Genomic DNA, 10,938 nt, shown 5'->3' with positions numbered 1-10,938 from the left:
AACAATGAATGAGTGGAAGCCCAAAATCTCTGTAAACGTTTATGAAAATTAATAAAATATAATTATAGAAAAAAAATTACCTTTTAAGTGAATTGTTACTGTTTTTTCGTCCTCAAGTCAGAACCAAAGGGTAGCTGACTCTGCAGTGCATTTTCATAGGCAGTAAATCACAAAGGAGGAGATTGTCCATCCTTTTCCAGAGGAACATCTGGTGGATTCAAACAGCAGGCCTTTGGGATTGTGAGTGCAGCTTTTTACCACTTGGTCACCAGAGCTCCCTGTTTCAAACTTTAGCTAATTTACTGTGCAACTCTTTATCCATCAGGCCACCAGGGCTTCCCCTCCTTTCTTTGATTTTGTAGTGAGTTTTTGATATTGCATCTAAGATGATGTTTTCAACTAAGGATGACAACTTTAACTGTTTTAAACTTTAACTAAACTACTGCTTTCACCACAAGACATATTTTTTTACTTCCGGAAATCATTTTGTGTCAGTTAATTCTTTTTGGTACAGTGACTCTCTGTATTTCTTTCATCTTCTTTTGATGCTTCCTGCATCCTTCAAGATTTTCCCCATGGAATCATACTGCAACTTGACCTTTGGATCTTCAGTTCTTCCAGCTTGAGAAATGCTAAATGAATTTTTTCCCTTTTGGTTTTCAAATTTCAGCTCTTCACACATACTATTATTGTCAGGCCCAGACCAAGGTCAAAGGAGGAGAATGAAGGATTCAAAGAATATCAACATGTCAATAAAGGGAGTGAATGGCCTCACCCACCTGGCTAAACCACAGTGAAATGTTCCTCTCTTCTCTCCCTGAAGACCCTACTATAAAAACCTGCCATGGGAGGCCTGCCCAGACCCAGACCACTTGGATGGCTTGTTCAAGGACCAGCTAGCTGGAGAGCCTGGAGCACTAGCTCCGAGGGAACGTGTCAAATGCAAACACAGTGCTCCCCAGTGATTTCTGAGAGGTGCTCCAGAGGCAGCTTGGGGAGCTGGAGAGACAGCTGCTGAGGAAGGTGGCTGAGCTCCAGGATCCGAGAGCGCCCTGAACACCCTGCTGCAGAGGGTGACCGGAGGGAACAACGTTTAAGGCTCTGAAGGCCTTCAAAGGTCTCTCCCTCTGCAAACAAATGACCTGTATGCCAAGGTCAAGAAGACACTGCCCAAGCTGCGTCCAAGCTGTACGCCGTCACCATCTGCCTGTGGCTGTGGTCCAGAGCCTCCCCCGGCATTGGCACCCCCTTCTCATATGTGGTGCCCAGGCAGCCCAATGAGATCATGCTCACTGAAGGGGCAACAACCCATTGAGCTGCTCATCAATGCCAAGGTCACCCAGCTAGCTGTCCCTGTGTGTCAGTGAGGGCAAGTGGCACCACTTCTGCGTCACCTGGACAACAACACGTGGGAGGCCTTCCAGGATGGAGAGAAGCTGGGCACCGGCATGAACCTGGCCCCGGGCACCCCATCAAGCCAGGGGGTATGCTGATCCTTGGGTAGGAGCAGGACACAGTTGGCGGCAGGTTTGATGCCACCCAGGCGTTTGTGGGGGAGCTAAGCCAGTTTGACATATGGGACCGGGTGCTCCAGGCACACAAGATTGTTAACACCGCCAGCTGTTCCAGCCACATGCCAGGCAACATCACCCCTTGGGTGGATAACAACATTGAGGTGTTTGGAGGGGCCTTCAAGTGACCTGTGGAAACCTGCGAGGAGTGGCTCCTGGACTTAGAGCCTGTCTTCGCTGTCCAGGGTTGGGGCAGGCCCACTAGAAGTGGCCCATCCAGACTCTGCACAGACCTCTTGCAGAATGGGTTGCGGCCCCCAGAGCCCCTGCCCAGGGAAGTCGAGGCCCCATGACCACGTTTGTCAGTTGCTTCTTTGTTTCTTGAAGAGATTGTGTTGCTACTCTTCAGGTAGTGCCAGAGCCCCCTGGGAAGTTCTGGAGGGGGGATGGAAAGTGTGGACCCCTCTTGTGAACCCAGGCAGTGTTAGTGCATGCAGCTACCCGGTCACCTTCCTGGCTCTCTGCTGTCAGGTGTGCACCTCCTGTCCTTCCCCGTGGCTGTGTCATTCATGTCTTATGTGCATCCCCACTGAGTACAAGCTCAGCAAAGCACCTCCCAGTGCCAGTCTGCACCAGGCCTTGCTTTGTCTTCACATCTGAGTGTGTCTTGCTGAGGACCCCGGAGCTGGTGAGGGAAGGCAGCTGCCCCCTCCAGCAACATTCTGCCTTCTCCAAGACGGAGGGGCTGTAAGGCAGACTTCTAGGTGGAGGAGGGCCTGACCTCTGTTCTCATTCCCTCAGCCTGAGGCTGCCCATGACTCATACTTTGAACTGAATGGTCACTTTTTCCACTGGTGCCAAAGGTCAGTTTCGGGTTTTCCAACCTCCCCCTGTAGCTGGGTGTATTTCCCTCCTTGCCCTGGCCAAGACCAGCCCTTGGAGGCTCTCCTGCCTGTGTGTCCCCCTCAAGGAGTATGCTTGTCTCCCATTTGTGGTTTGGACCATCTCCATCGAATGTTTCACCCAGAACTTTCTAAGAACTGTGTTGGTCAGGTTGCTCTGTGCTGAGTGACCCCTCAGACTGCTGGATACATGGCAGACAGAGGTCATCATTTATTTTAAAGAGGAAGCAATTCAATGTGGAAATTTATAAAGCTAATTATTGTATATTTTATTATTCATACATGTTTGAAGTACAAAATCTGTGGAAATTCCATTGGCCAGGCCAAACCGACATACCCATCCTGACATTGTATGTGACAAGTACTGTTCCGATGATGGAATTTTTATTAAAAAGCACTGGAAGAAAACAAACAAAAACAAAAAAAACCTGCCCCAACCCACCTTAGGGCAGAGTTTTCCCCTGGTCTGTCTGTCTCTCTCCAGACCAAGGAATCCCGTCCGGGAGCCCCCTTAATAAAGCTGATTTAGCTTTCTTTCTCTGGTCCCTTCCTTGAGTCCTTGGCTTTATGTCCAGTGCTACAACTGACATTTTTTAGATAGTTTTTAAATTCAGATGGGATAGATACAAGGTTATATTTTAGTTCTTAGGCCTTTCTTTTCATTATTTTCATCTTTAGTTTGCACTTGATGGTCTGTTCCACAGTCAGCCCCTGCCCTTGTTTTAACTGCTAATATTGTGTGTCCCCACTGAATCTTTCCACAGATGCAGTCAGTCTGACTCCTGTGCTGTCCATGTGTTGTCCATCAGCTGAGGTCCACATACACAGTCACCATTTATGTTTTTAAAGGTTTTAGTGATGAATAAATCATTGATTGTATAAATTTCTATTATTCAATCTCCAACCTTATTTCTGTTACCAAAACCATGTGTTCCAACTACCAGCTCTCTCTTGTTCCAACATTTGCATTCTAGTCCCAATTATTATTAATGTGTACGGACTGCACATGTGAGTACTTTCAGACAGCAAAAGCTGGTAGAAATCCCCAATTTCCTCATCTTTGGCTTTAGTGGTTGGTACATCTATCTGAGTAATAGCAGCTCTGTTGGCCTAGTGGCAGGAAGTTGCACTGCAATTCTGAAGGCAGGCGTTTGGAGGCCACCAGCTGGTCTGAGGAAGAAGGCTGGGCAATCTCCTCCCAAGTGAGTAATGGCCCCTGAAAACCTACCAGAGGGTCAGCTATGGGTTGGTTCTGACTCTATGATACAGAACAACAGAGCAGTATTAACAAATGCTGCTTATATGCACATGGATGGAATCCTATCACCCATAATATTAAATATCAGGATTGATTGTGAAATGTTATTTTATATTATTAATGTGACACTATTCTCTTCAATTTCTTGTTCCCAGCATACTAGATCTTATATATTGTTGTTGCTGACTGCCATCAAGTAGAGCACGACTCAGAGAGACACTATGAACAAAAGACCTGAAGCCTTTCTATAACTGTTGTCATTTCTCAAAAAGTTCATAGAGTTTCCAGAGGCATGCTGTTTAGGAAGTGGATGTCACTCCTGCTTCCAAATATTTATATACTAGTATATGTAATAAAGTTCCACTCCAACCTCTGCCTCCACGATTGAGGCTGACTAGGTTCCATTTTAGAGCTTAAAGCACAGAGTTCATTTGAGTTTCAAAAAGTGCCATGTGTCTACATTTTGAGTGTGACAAGTTCAGAAGACAATTTTAAGAATCTCAGGCTTTCCTCCTCCGGGCACTCAAGCCAATACCCTCCCCACGTTTCCACCACCGACCCAGTTGGGTATTTTCTTTAACACCCACACTCTGCCTTAGAATTGTAAAAGGACTAGCCACTTTATACTTGTAGCAGCAACATATGATAGGTCCAGTTTTACTCTAGTCTCACCAACACTGAGTATTGTTAGGTTTTTAAATACTCGCCATTCTGGTTAGGGAGTTCTGGAGGTATTGTCCACAACGGGTTGCACTGCTCACTCAGACCAAAGGTGGTGGTTCAATTCCACCAGCTGCTCCATGAAATAAAGATGTGTTATCTCCTCCCAAGCAACTTACAGCTTTGAAAACTCACTGGAGGGTTAGTTATCAGTTTTACGACTCCAGTGCAATGAGATTGAGTGCTTGAACCTCCTTTAGGGCCCTTAACTTGGGCCATTTTCACTAAACCAACAAGCCTCCCTTGACTACCAAGGGCTTCCCCCTGGGGTGGGGAACCACATCAAACCCTTCTGAGTCCTTTGTATGTATGTTTGTCTATCTCTAGCCATAGCCACAGCCATATCTATATCCACACCTCTTCCTGAAGGCCTTCAGTCCGGTTATCACCTCTTCACAAAGACTTTTTTAAAAGAAATGATAGCAGTGAATACTTTTTAGCATTTCAAAGGAAGGAATAAAACCAATGTAACTCATTTTTTGTTAGATATAACTGCTACTAAGATTTTAACAACTTTTGAATTTGTTTTACACTTTCTTTTACTCTTTAAAAGAGATGCCTGTCAACTAAAAAACTATCTTTCCTTTCTCCTGTAATAAAGTATGTTATCGCTAAGACAGTTCAGGTCCAGGAGACCAGTTGCAAACATTTTTGGGCAAGGCAGAGGCACACCCTACAGAAGCAGTCATGGTATGCAAATTCAAACTCATTACCTTCCAGACAGAGTCAGCTCATAGGTAGCTCTCAGTGAGTATTGTTTTTGTTGTTGTTGTTTGGTGCCATCGAGTCATAGACGACTCATAGCGACCCTATGAATGAACGGCCTGAGCACTGTTCGTACATAAGAGTTTCCAGAGGCAAGCCATTTCGGAAGTGGATGCCGCTCCTGCTTCCAGGCTTGTTTTAGTCGGGAAGCTCCAGCCAACCCAGTGAGTATTAGGAGGCTATAAATCACAGGAGGAGACTGGTCATCTTTGCCGTGTAGAACAGCTGGGTTTGAACCACCCACAATTCCCTTCACATTCAACCAACAGAGCTCCCTTCATCAGCCATGTCATTGTTGTCATTTGTCATGATTCAGACCCAATGCATAGCTGACCCTCCAATGGGTTTTCAGGGGCTGTAAATTGTACAAGACAAGATTGCCCATCTTTCTCTCCAGGAGTTGCAAGTGTATTCCAACTGCCTTCCTTTAGGTTGGCAGTGTACTGACCCATAGCTGACCCAAATAGTATTCCCAGGTTTAGTATTCCCCAAATACATACAGGAGTTCTCTCCTAACAACCTTTAATTTTACTAACAATGCCTATTTCCTTTTTTCTATAAGAGCTTTCAGGTACTACATATGCACAGAAACAAAAAGAGTGTCTGCTCTCTGATATTCCAGAGAATGAAGCCATGAAGAAGAAAAACCTTCTGAATATCTCCTGTAATGACAAAGCTGTAACAGGCACTGAACCAGACAAATTCCATCTTGAAATTCACCTCTTGATCTCATACTACTTCCTTTTCTAAAATAAACAAGCAATGACAACAACAACAAAAACCCCATGGCTTTCTCTCTGAAAAATACTAAATAAGCATGAGCCCTTTCCAACACCCTTAACATAACCTACTGGTACTTCCTCAAGAACTTCTCTATTTCTTACAAGCAAAAATAAAGTTTGCTCATCTGAACACATTTTCTCTTCCATTCAGAGTGCTGAATATCCCAAGGACTGCCAAAAGAACAACCAAATATATCTTGGAGAAAGTGCAATTAAGGTACTTCTTGGAGACAAGGATGGTGAAGCTTTGTTTCACATAACATGTTGTTAGGAGGGCCCAGTCCTTGGACAAGGACACCATGATGGGAGAGGTACAAGGCCAGCAAAGGAGGGGAAGACCCTCAACAAGGTGATGACACAGTAATAGTGGGTTCAAGCAGTGCAGATATGGTGAGGATGGAACAGCAGAAGACAGGGTTCAGACCCTTTGCTCATAGGGTCGCTAAGAGTCTACTTGACAGTCCTAACACTTGTTTTAAGTATACTTTTCTGGGAAATAAAGGCAAAGATTCTTTGCTGGTAGCAGAGTTAATAATTTAGCAATATTCTTCAAAGATAGGTTTGCATATTCTTCTGAAAACTGATGATATACTTAATATTCTTTAACAATATCATAATTCAAAGGCATCAACTCTTTAATCTTCCTTTTTTTATTGTCCCGTCACATGCATACGAGGTAAATGAAAACACTATGATTTAGATCAGGCACTTCTCCACATGTTTGTCCTCAGAATGGCAGGATACAGCTTAGTGATCCCGTTGTGAGGATTTTTGCTTTTTCTTGAGGTGTAATTCATCCTGAAGTCTTTCCATCTGGCTGCTAACAGAAAGGTCAGTATAAACCCATCAGTTGCTCTATGGGAGAAAGATGTGGCCAGGTCCTTCCATAAAGAATACAGTATTAGAACTAATGAGGTTCAAGGGAGCTCTGGTGGCTTAGTGGCAAGAAGCTGCACTGCAATCCCAGAGGCGTGTGGTTCAAATCCACCAGATGCTCTACAGGAGAAGGAGGGGCAATCTCCTCCTGTACCAGTCAGATACGATTTGACAGTACACACACACACACATAAAATAAAAAAAGAAATAATGAGGTGCGTCCTCTAGGGTCACAGTGAGAAAGAATCAACTCCGTGGCCAGCTGGTAAGTGGAAACCACCTGTGTCCGAGAACATAAGAATAAAGCAATAAATATGGTCCCGGCATCAGGCAATATTTCTACCACTTTCTGGAGGAATCTGCTGACCCGGGCAACATCTCTACTATTGGGTGGCAGCTTGCTTCTGTTCAACTCAGGTCAACCCTACAGACAATGTGGTGGTTGTTGTTAGGTGCTGCCAAGCGATGACTCAGCGATTCTATGCACAACAGCTGTGAGCCTTGCCCTATACTGGGCGGTCCTCCTCATTTCTGTTATAGTCACTGTGACATCCTCCCTGACGATCTTCCCCTGTTTCATTACTGCCTAAAAAGTTTTCAAGGCTGTAGTATTTACAAGAAGCCCTGGTAGTGCAGTGGGTTACGTGTTTGGCTGCTAACCCAAAAGCCAATGGCGTGAAGTCACTAGCCATTGGAGGAAAATGAAGCAGTCTGCTCCCTCAAAGACATCAGGCTCAGAAACCCTGTGGGGTAGTTCTCCACTTCCCCATAGGGTCTCTATGAGTCTGGATCAACATGATGACAAGAGGATTCTTTGGGGTTTCGGAATTTTTTTTGGAAGCTGACAATCATTTTCCCATAGTGACTGGTAGATTCAAACTGCCAACCTTTTGGTTCACAGACAAGCATTTAATCATTATGATTCCAGGGCTACTCACCAGATCAAAAGAGCTTAATTTTCAGAAATTTTACTTATCAAAATTTGCTTCTAGTTCTTCCCCTTGCTGTGTCCACCAATTCTTAATAATTAACTCTGTCCAAACCTAATTTATCCCAAATTTTTAAAAATAAGCTTTAAACATTTTAAGTCCAGATCCCAAAGCCCTATAACTTCTCCTTCTATGAAGACACAACTAAGACTTGTCAATAATGTGTGCCCCTTTCTTCAGTCAAATCAGTAAAGTCAGCACTGATTATCTCTGATAACACTAAGAGCTCTGGTTATGGTTGTCCTTATGTGAGGTCAAGAGTCATCACTGACCCCCTAAGGGGTTTTCAGAGGCAGTAAATCACATGGGAGGAGACTGCTCATCTTTCTCCCTCAGAGAAGCGAAGGATTTGAACTGTATACCTTTAGGACAGCAGCACAACTCTTTACCACTAAGCCATCAGAGCTTAGATATGTACATATTTTCTTTAGAATTGAGGTTAAAGAGTTCCCTGCAAACTATGCCACTACTGTTCCCTTTTATATGTATGATTCACATTATGGATTTTTAAAGAATTGATAAAAATTAATATGATTGTGTTATTTTGGCATCAATAAAATAATGTACAAGACAAAAAAAATTGAAGTTAAAGAAACATATCATTCTTCTCTTATTCAAGATAATTTCTTAGTCAAAGCTTCCCCCCACCCCATTTAGTACAATTTTTTTTTAAATCTTTAGGGATTTTTTCCCTGTTTTAAGGAAATAAATGTTTATTTCCTACTTTAAGTAGATTTCCACCCTACTTCCCAGACGACTCATCCTTGCCTTGGGAGGACTTAATTCACTTGTAACCACATGTGTCTGCATCCTCTCTGGGTGCTCTCCCCTCCCTCTCTCCTTGCCACTGACAGTGAGACTCATCACATCAATGCCTTCTAAAAATAAGAACCGACTACACAGAGATTGGACTGGAAATTGATGCTTTCCTAAGAATTGTGCAGGGAACAGGGGGAGGTCCCCTTCTTCCCACAGCACACAGCATTTCCCTTTCCTGAATCCCTTTCCAAATGTTTTTGTCAGGTTTCTCTTTGGCACCCAGTTTCTCCTTTCCTCCATGAAGCTTCTTTTAAAAAAATCTCCTGCATTGCCCTGTACGACTTAAACTATATCTTAGCTTGTGTGCGCCAACCCAAAACTCCAGATGGGAGCCAAATGAAGCCTTACACTTTTCTACTGTGTGTCCTCTGGGGCCTCAATTTGTTTTTCACAGACTCCTTACAATTTCAAATGTACGTATCCATTCCTCTCTTAGGCAAATTAAGAAAGTTTTACATAGATTGCCAAAACCCCAAAGCACAGAGAAACAGCAAATTTTAGTGTAGCAACGTGTTTCTTGTGAGTGAGACGGAAGACTAACAACAGATCACTTGGTGGGTAGGGCCCAGAAGTCCTCTGAGGGCTACTGTGATGACCCAAAGCCCAAGGCAAAAGGAACTCTGCTAAGTTACTTACTGTGCTGATGTTTGACTTGAAGGTGAGTTTAAGAAAACAGTTCCTTAAAGGCTCAGTGTTCAAAGGGGCATCTAAGGGCGAATTCTGAGCTCTGGTGACCTAGTCGTAAAGAGCTGGGCTGCAGATCCAAAGACAAGCAGCTTTGCGTGCCTGTTGGGAGAAAGAAAGGCAATGAATGTCTTGCCTCAGAAATCTGCCAAAGGGGTTTCAGCTTTGTTGTTGATCTCTTTAGGTGCAATCGAGTCAAGTGTGACTCATAACAACCTTATGAACAACAGATCTGAACCTCTTCTATCCTTTGCCATCTCCCCAATTTGTCATTTTTTTTTATCCCATTGCTGTAATTAAGGGTCAATCCACCTGGTTCAGGGTCTTCCTCTCTTTCACCGCCCTCACCTTCCCAAGCACGATGTCCCTCTGTAACGAATAACTTCTCACAGCAACACATGCCCAAGGTATGTGAGATGAGGCTTTAATGTCTTTGCCTCTGAGGAACACTCTGGCTGCTTCCTCTTCAGGAACTATCTGGGGGTGAGATGGGGGGGGGGTGTTGACATTTCATGTGATATTCAGTGCTCTTCTCCAACATCTCAAAGGCATACATTCTGTCATCCTAATTCATTGTCCAGCTCTCAGATGCTCAGCAAGTGACTGAAAAGACCACGGCCTGAATCAGGAACACTTTAGTCCTCAAACTAACATCATTGCTCCTCAATAATTTGGAGAGGTCCCTGATTATAGACGTTCCCATTGCAATACGTCTCTTGATCTCCTGGCTGTAGGGATCAAGTGTAACGATCGATGATTGAAGTAAAATGAAGTTGTTGGCAATCTCAATCATTTTTCTGTCTATCATGATGCTGCCTATCAGGTTCTCCGTGAATATAATTAAGTGTTCTGGGATTCCCTTATTTCCCAGTCTTACTTATGATTTGTTATGATCTACACAGCCAATTGTTTGATAATTTCCACACTCTGTTGGCTCTTCCAGAATGAAAAGATCTCTTCCAGTCAGTTAACCAGGTGGCTGTCCTCCATATTTCTTGTCACAGCCTGGTGAGCATGTCCAGGGCTGCATCCAGTTGTTGAAATATATCAATTGATTTTCCATCAATTCCTGGTGCCTTGTTTTTTGTTAATTTCTTCAGAGCAGCTTAAACTTCCTCTTTCATTACTATTGCCTCTTGGTCCTGTGCTGTTTCATGAAATTCTTCTGAGTCAGCCAATTCTTCTCGGTATAGCAACCCTGAGTACTCCTTCCATCTCCTTTTGATGCTTCCTGGTCATTCAATATTCTGTCCATATTGTGTGTTGTATACCGTTGATCTGAAACCAACCCATAGCTGACCCTCTGGTGGGTTTTCTGACCCTCTGATGGGTTTCAGAGGCAGTTTAATCACACGAGACTGCCCATCCTTCTCCTGTGAAGCAGCTGGTGACCTCAAACTGCTTGCCTTTGGGATTGCAGTGTGCTTCTTGCCACTTGGCCACCAAGCTTCATTCTGCCCATAGCATCCTTAACTACTGAAACTTTAGGCTTGAATTTGTTCTTCAGTTCCTTCAGCTTAAGAAACGCTGAGTTCACCTACAGCTAGGAGAAGTAGATAAATGGGATCTTCTAAGGATCAAATCCCTATGCACATCCAAAAACTTCTCCAACAGGGTAAAAAGGGAAGCCAC

At 43.9% G+C, this 10,938-nt stretch overlaps 1 pseudogene; it reads left to right on the top strand.

Annotated features, from left to right (window-relative positions):
* LOC102854742 overlaps positions 1–1,864 on the top strand; it is a 147,569-nt pseudogene extending 145,705 nt beyond the window's left edge.
* Positions 1,865–10,938: the final 9,074 nt, after the last annotated feature.

Source organism: Elephantulus edwardii, unplaced genomic scaffold (assembly GCF_000299155.1).
Source record: "Elephantulus edwardii isolate Elephantulus edwardi_28Jun2011 unplaced genomic scaffold, EleEdw1.0 scaffold00011, whole genome shotgun sequence".
NCBI classification, from domain to species: Eukaryota; Metazoa; Chordata; class Mammalia; order Macroscelidea; family Macroscelididae; genus Elephantulus; species Elephantulus edwardii.
This window is presented reverse-complemented; position numbering and strand designations above follow the sequence as displayed.